Here is a 6,953-nt window from a genome sequence, read left to right as displayed (position 1 = left end):
TTCCTTCGGCTCTGACTCTCTTCCTTCCTTCCCTGGGAGCAAGAATGGAGCGAGGTCAGAGGTTATGATAAAACCTACGAGGGATACATGATGTCATCCAACTATCAGGCCTGTATGTCACCGCAGCTTGAGATAGGGTTCTTGGTTCACACCCAACAAAGTCTCCACCAAGCACCATGACACAACAATCAGCTAGAGAGCAGAAATATTCACAAGCCAGAAAACATTATTTTACAATGTTCTCAAGAACAACAAATGTTGATTCATATTGACCAACAAGCTTAATGTGGTTTTCTTCAGTTGTTTCTTAGTTTGTGAATAAACTCTTAAATTTTCTTATAATCAAATTCTATTCTCAAATTTTTCTCATTAAGTTTAAAATTGTTGTATTTTTCCAATGATGTCGCAGTAAAATCGAAAAATTGGACATTACACATATTAGACATGACTTAATCGTATGATACACATTAAGTATTACATCATCGTTTGGCAGCAACCATCATTTTTCTGTTTGTGTGTGTGTGCAAGAGAAAAGTACAAATCCAAGAATACACATCAATGGAAACTGAGCATGTCATTTGACTCGATTAAAGGAAGAACGTGATAGCACATATGGGAATTATGGAAAATAATAAAGGAGAGAGGCCATAACAGCCTCTTAAGACAAATTAGAAGATCATATCAGAGGTATCATTTTGGTGTTATGACTATTATTCAGAATTGTAAAGTCAAAAGGAGATATATCACATTCAACATGCCTTTTTTTGCTTGTAGTATTCCAGAAAAGTGGAAAACGATTATTAACTTCATGTTAACATGGATATATAGTCAAAACATTTTATCCCTGTTCTTCCTTTGAATCAAAGTACTCAAATTATGCTTCGGTTGCAAATGTTACATGTTCACAGCGGCTGATTTTTCTAAGGAACAAATTGCTTTAAATTAAACTATTCAGAAATCTATGAGATCAAATTACAAGCAAAAGCGCTGCTCAGAGAAAAGACCGGCTTTGTGCCTAATCTGCTGATGGTACTTCACACCTTTTCCTCTGCCAATCTGATGGCCCTGTGTTTACTGAAGGGCCTGGGCTGAATTGGCTGCTGTTTGTGGGAAAACAACCCCTCTGTTGATTATTTGAAAATAAGTGATCGGACAAACATGTGACTTTATCAAGAGGAACATCGACCTCCCTGTGGCGTGGAGGCTCTGTTTGTTTTCTCTCCGGAGTTTACGGCATGCCGACTAGGAGAACACAGGTCCTCAGGTGTCTCAATTATCACCTTCCTCTGATGGCCTTCACATTCACTTTTCAGACCGGCCTCTCATATGTATGTCACTTGGGCTGATGTCAAACATGCCCAGACACTCAGTGGTGAGAATGAGCGAGTGATACAGATCAAGCACTTTGCCACACATCTAACCCCCAGCGGCAGATCAGCACATGAAGACACAGCTTATCATCAAGGTGACAGAAGGAGGGGGCCCCTCTAATCTCTGATGTGTGCTGCTTCCCATCTACATATATTTTTTCCAATTGAATGTGATTGAAATATTATTAAAATCACAATGCACTAACTCATCACTTCTCTCCGCTGACACTGTTTCAGACACCATGAAGCAAAGTGTTGAAGCAGAAACAGTTTTACGATCTTTTCTTCTTCTGCTCTTTCTTCTTCCTTGTCAAAATCCGGGGCCTGATCTTCCCACAATGCAATTCAGCTGCACCAACAGTTGCAGAGCCACAAAAGCCTCTATACAACTTTATTCACACAAACAGTTAGACTTTGATATGTAAAATCTGGGTAGTTTCTTTTTAAATTTGCATCCAACTTCGTTGTTGTCTTTAATCCTGCAACCTCTTCACTGATTTTCAAGTCTAGACACAAAGTGCTCATGGAAATAGAATCTTTTTTGCTGGTGTTTCCTCATAATCCCAATAATTGAATGTGGTGATGGTGCCAATTTACCGCATGTTATCACTATTTATCCCCATAATATATCTGCATATTTAACATATATGGACCAACATGAGTGTAATGCAGACTTGTATCTCTGACCACCTAACAAACCTGTCATTGTCATGGTGCCATTTATAGAGTAATATACTATTTAACTGTGTGTATGTGTGTGTGTGTGTGTGTGTGTGTGTGTGTCAGCATGTTTGCCAAAGGACAATGGAATGCAGGAAGGGCCGGCTCCATGCTGTCCATGTAGACAAGGCATATATATACCTATATATGCTACAACAGTCAGCCCAACACACACACACACACACGCACGCACACACATGCACACACACACACACACACACACACACACACACACACTTCCCCCAACTACATAGTCCAGAGTGAGAAAGGTGCAGGAAATGGCCTCTAATTCACAACCTTGTGACAGAAAGGACAACTGGAGAAACACACACACACACACACACACACACACACAAACACACACACACACACACACACACACACACACACACCACACACCACACACACACTAAATACAATAATACAGAAATACACTGTCTCAGCAGATAACAAAAAAGATCATAAATTAGATTTGCTGCCTCACTAAGCAGATGCTCCAGGCCTTCACAGAGGAACATTGCTGGTTTTGGCTGGAGACTGGAACAGTGCAGAAGGTCAGGCAGTTGGCCTCGACAGGCCCACTTATCCGACCCATAATAGCTGCACGAACTGGTCAGGGTTGCACAGTTGGAGGCCTGTGCTATGCTCTGCGGCTCACGGGGAACGCATTGCCATCTCTTTATCTCCACCCGGCTTTTCATATCTGAACGTCCCCCTCATTCTGCCAAGAGGTCTCTCTGTGTCCAGGGTGTCAGTGTGTGTCTCTCCTGCCAGGCAAATGCCTCAACACACAGAGATACTCGTTAAACTACTGAAGCCAGAGTCCCCTGCAAACCTCTCCACCAAAGCCTCAATACATGAAAACAGTAAATAAATGAAAATAAACCTTTATGTCCCATGGACTATCTTTCACGGTGGAGAGATAAATTAAAGTCTGAATTCAGGGACAAGAGACAAGACAAAGATATTGGGAAAGTGACTGGAACATGTGCTTAGAAACTCTATGTTTGTGTGTGTATGTGTGTGTGTGTGTGTGTGTGTCTGTGTGTCTGTGTGTGGGGGGGAGTTTGTATGTCGGCACATGCCCGAGTAGTATGAACACAAAGATTGGGAATATTCTCTATGAGGGGGAGATATTTGTTCAGCCGGGGAATTTACTGATGAGATTAAGAGCACTGGAGATCTGGATAGGGGGTTGGGGGGGGGGGGGGGGGGGTGGAATGTAAACAAGAGGCCGGCAGACAGAGAGACTTTAAGTGTAGACTCAAACACCCGGCCCTTCCTCCCCACCACCACTATTATTATTCTTCAGCCCCCCTGTCGCTCCATATGCAAGTTGGGTACAGGGACTTCCCCCATGTCCCTAGTTTTTACTCTATCAAATGCGTTTTCTGCAAGCATCTGTATGTGAATGTAAAAACATAAATGCTCCAGTGAGACAAGGGAGTAGGAAGCAATAAACACCCACTATAACAATGTTTGTGCACGGTGATGATGTTTAAGTCATGACACAGCTGGACTGTGTATTTGTTTTGAAGGAGTTTTAAGAGCAGTGCAGATTTACTCTGTCATAACTAATTGAATGTCGGTGTGTCTCCCATACTTTAGAGAACAGCGACAGTGAATAATGATCACCCTCTTTCCCATACATCAAGGATGCTGGTACTAATGGACACTAATGGATGCCAGTATGCATTCTCCAAGGCCAAGTTTTGGGATATACACAGAGAGAGAGGGTTTGTGTGGTGTGATCCAAAATCCATAATTAGAGAAAAAATTGTATATTCAGGAAAGCAATTGTGGAGATCTGGGAACAACGTGGTGTAGCAACGACAATGTCCGGCAGTAGAAGAAATGATACAACCTGTTGTCAACAAGCCTGAATAAGAGTTGTATTAGTTGTTTTCTCTCTGCCAAGGTTGGCTATGTTCTTGTTTGCTAGTTTATTGTCTTTTCTTCTGTTTTCTTCTGTGTTTGATTGTCTTTTTAGTCAGTTATTCAACAAAAACTCCTGGATGGATTGCAATGAAACTCGGTGGAAGGCTAGGGAAAGGGCCAGGAAAGATCCTATTAAATTTAGCTGAGGATCTGATTCAGGGGGAATCTTTTTTTCTCTTTCTTCAACATTTGTTTGCATTTTTCAGCTTTTCTCTTCATTTCTGATATATTTAGGTTGGCCCTTGGCGGGGGAATGCTTTCTGAATGCCATCCTCGTTTGGCCTTGGTCGTAAAATTAACAGTGACCACACCAGAAATTATAATGACTAATCAAAATTAAAAAACAGTGTGCGCACAACTAGCTATCAAATGAAATATGGAGAAATACACTGGATCAGAGAAAATTGTGACCTGCAGGAGGTGCTGGAGGAATAGTCTGAGGATCGCCAGAGGATTCATCCTCTGGGGACTATAAATATCTGTAAAGAAATGTCATCACATATCACCATTAACATCAGGGACATCACTTGTCAAACTGGCAGACACACTTATGGACAGATCATCATACTTACAGCATGGTTACAACTTATGTGACTTATTACGAGTTTTAATAAACTGTAATTAATCCTATAAAGAATTACATCAATCAACACAAATTTTTCTGTTCAATCCTTCTGAGGGAAAAAAACATTAAAACCTTCACAGACAGAACAGTCTCTTCAGGGAAGCTGCACACTCAATGTATACTTGGTATTATACAGTATCACCCATCAGCTCCATCCTATTCATGATGATTCATGATCCCTCGTGACATTGGCGCTGAAGGCATGTGTGGAACTTGGAATGAGTCCCAATTGGAGAAGGAATATCTGGTGTCCAGAGAGTCTCATCCCACTTATTTGTTTATTTTAGGGCCCACCTGATATGCAGCCTCACTGCGGAGAAAGAGGGAAACATTCAGTGTTGGGCTCTCATCATGATCTCTGAGCCCCACGACTACACGGATGGGGTGTGATGTATTCGGGAGGGTGCCAGGCCTCAGTGTCAATAATTATGACTGAAAGAGTTACAGTCATCGCATGACTCTGTGGTTACACGACAACCTCAGGAATGTGTTCTGCGGTCGTGACTGCAATTTGGTGAGCGTGTGTGAGGGAGAGAAGGGGGAGAGTTAAGGACAGATAAGAGGCTGAGATTTCCATTCAGCCCCCAGTTCCACGTTCATTACAAATCCATCCAGAGCAAAGTGAATGTTAAGACGCTCCAAATTAACCCTGAGAGTGACAGAAGCAGCCTCAGCTGTCCGCGGTATCACTTTCCATCCAAATGGTATGGATGGGGGCCTGACAACTGTCACCCTGACCTTGCCTCGCTATACCCCTGTCCCAAGACTCACAACTCTCTCTGGGGTGAGGTGGGACAAGATTACCAACATTCATGGTCTCCTCTGTCAGAAAAACACGGCCAGCCATCTGCCAATCACCAGATACAGTCACGACCCGATGGCTGAAACCTTATGAAGATACTGACAGGTGGGGATCAAGGTATGTCTTCGAGTAGGTTTATATTTAAAATAATTGTTTGTCTCTTGCATGTCCCCTTGAATCCCAACGGAGGGTGACAACTAGTTGGGTAGAAATTGCTGACTGATTTATTGGCTGATTAGCGAGCCACGTCTGATTTGCAGAGCTAAATGTCACCAAGATAAGTCACATGCTTTCCACTCTACATCTTGATAAAGTAGCCTCTCTCTACTTCCCTCTTCTATCCTACTGATTTCTTCATTTGTCCACATTTTAAGTTGACTATCTTCACGGAACTTTCTCTTCTCTGGTTATGTGTGATCTCATCTCTTGCTTATCCCCAAACTATAGTGCTGCTTTCAATGCAAAGAACTCAAACACACACAATTTCCCAGAGAATACATATATCAGTTGCAGCAGACATTGTCCAAAACATTTTGTGCTGACCTCAACACTAAAATGCCCAGAAAATTCAAAGTGAGTGAAAGGACGTGTTGATGACATTTCTAAAACGTGACCAACGCATAACTGGAAGAATACAGATACCTCAGGATGAAAAAGAGGAGCCATTCACATAGGAGACATAGACTAAGATGTGAACTTTGAAAGACAAAGAGATTGTCTGTGTCTTCCATGGCAGCTTTTTTATATTATGTCTTGCCTCCTGCATGCTCTAACCAGATGACTGTCCTTGTGGGACTGTTCCGGACCTTTTTCTGTTGCTGTGAATCCATCTGACCCGGAGAAACTTCTCCTGCAGTACAAGTTAAAGGCATAGCCCAATGAAAGCCTGGACCCAATTTTCTGACCTTTTTCACGGAGTTCAACGGCTTAAGAGTCTGCAGTGTGTATCGCTGTACTGAGGCACAGTGGTCCACGGAGCTAACACATCTTAATTTAGCGTGTTTGCAATGCTAACATTTGCTGCAGGACATTACAGGAAAAGTCAAGGTTAGACGAGATTAAATCTCTGAGGACCATCAATGTCAAACCTCTCAATCCAACCCATAATTGTCATGGTATTTCAGTATGGACCAAAGTGGGGGACCAATTAACCAACAGATCGGCACAGTTATGCTAGAATGTACTCCAGCACACACGCTGAAACTGAAGCTGAAACTTCACATTGAGTTTTTTTCCTTGAGCCCTGCTGTGGCTGTGACAGTTGTCTGGCCAATCAGTAAGAGAGGTGACAGAAAATGTAGTGACAGGAGCCTTTAATCCTGCTAATGACAGACAAGACATTCACTGATGCACAAGAAAGAATAAAGACTGTACATGTCTGATCTATTTAGCAAACACAGACACGATGCTCCTCATCGACTGCAAATTTACATTTTAAAACTCATGCTCCAATGTCTTTGGACAGTGACTATCAACCAGGAGCCATCAATTAATGCCA

This window comes from Platichthys flesus, chromosome 19, assembly GCF_949316205.1.
Source record: "Platichthys flesus chromosome 19, fPlaFle2.1, whole genome shotgun sequence".
Lineage (NCBI taxonomy): Eukaryota > Metazoa > Chordata > Actinopteri > Pleuronectiformes > Pleuronectidae > Platichthys > Platichthys flesus.
Note: the sequence above shows the minus strand (reverse complement) of the source record.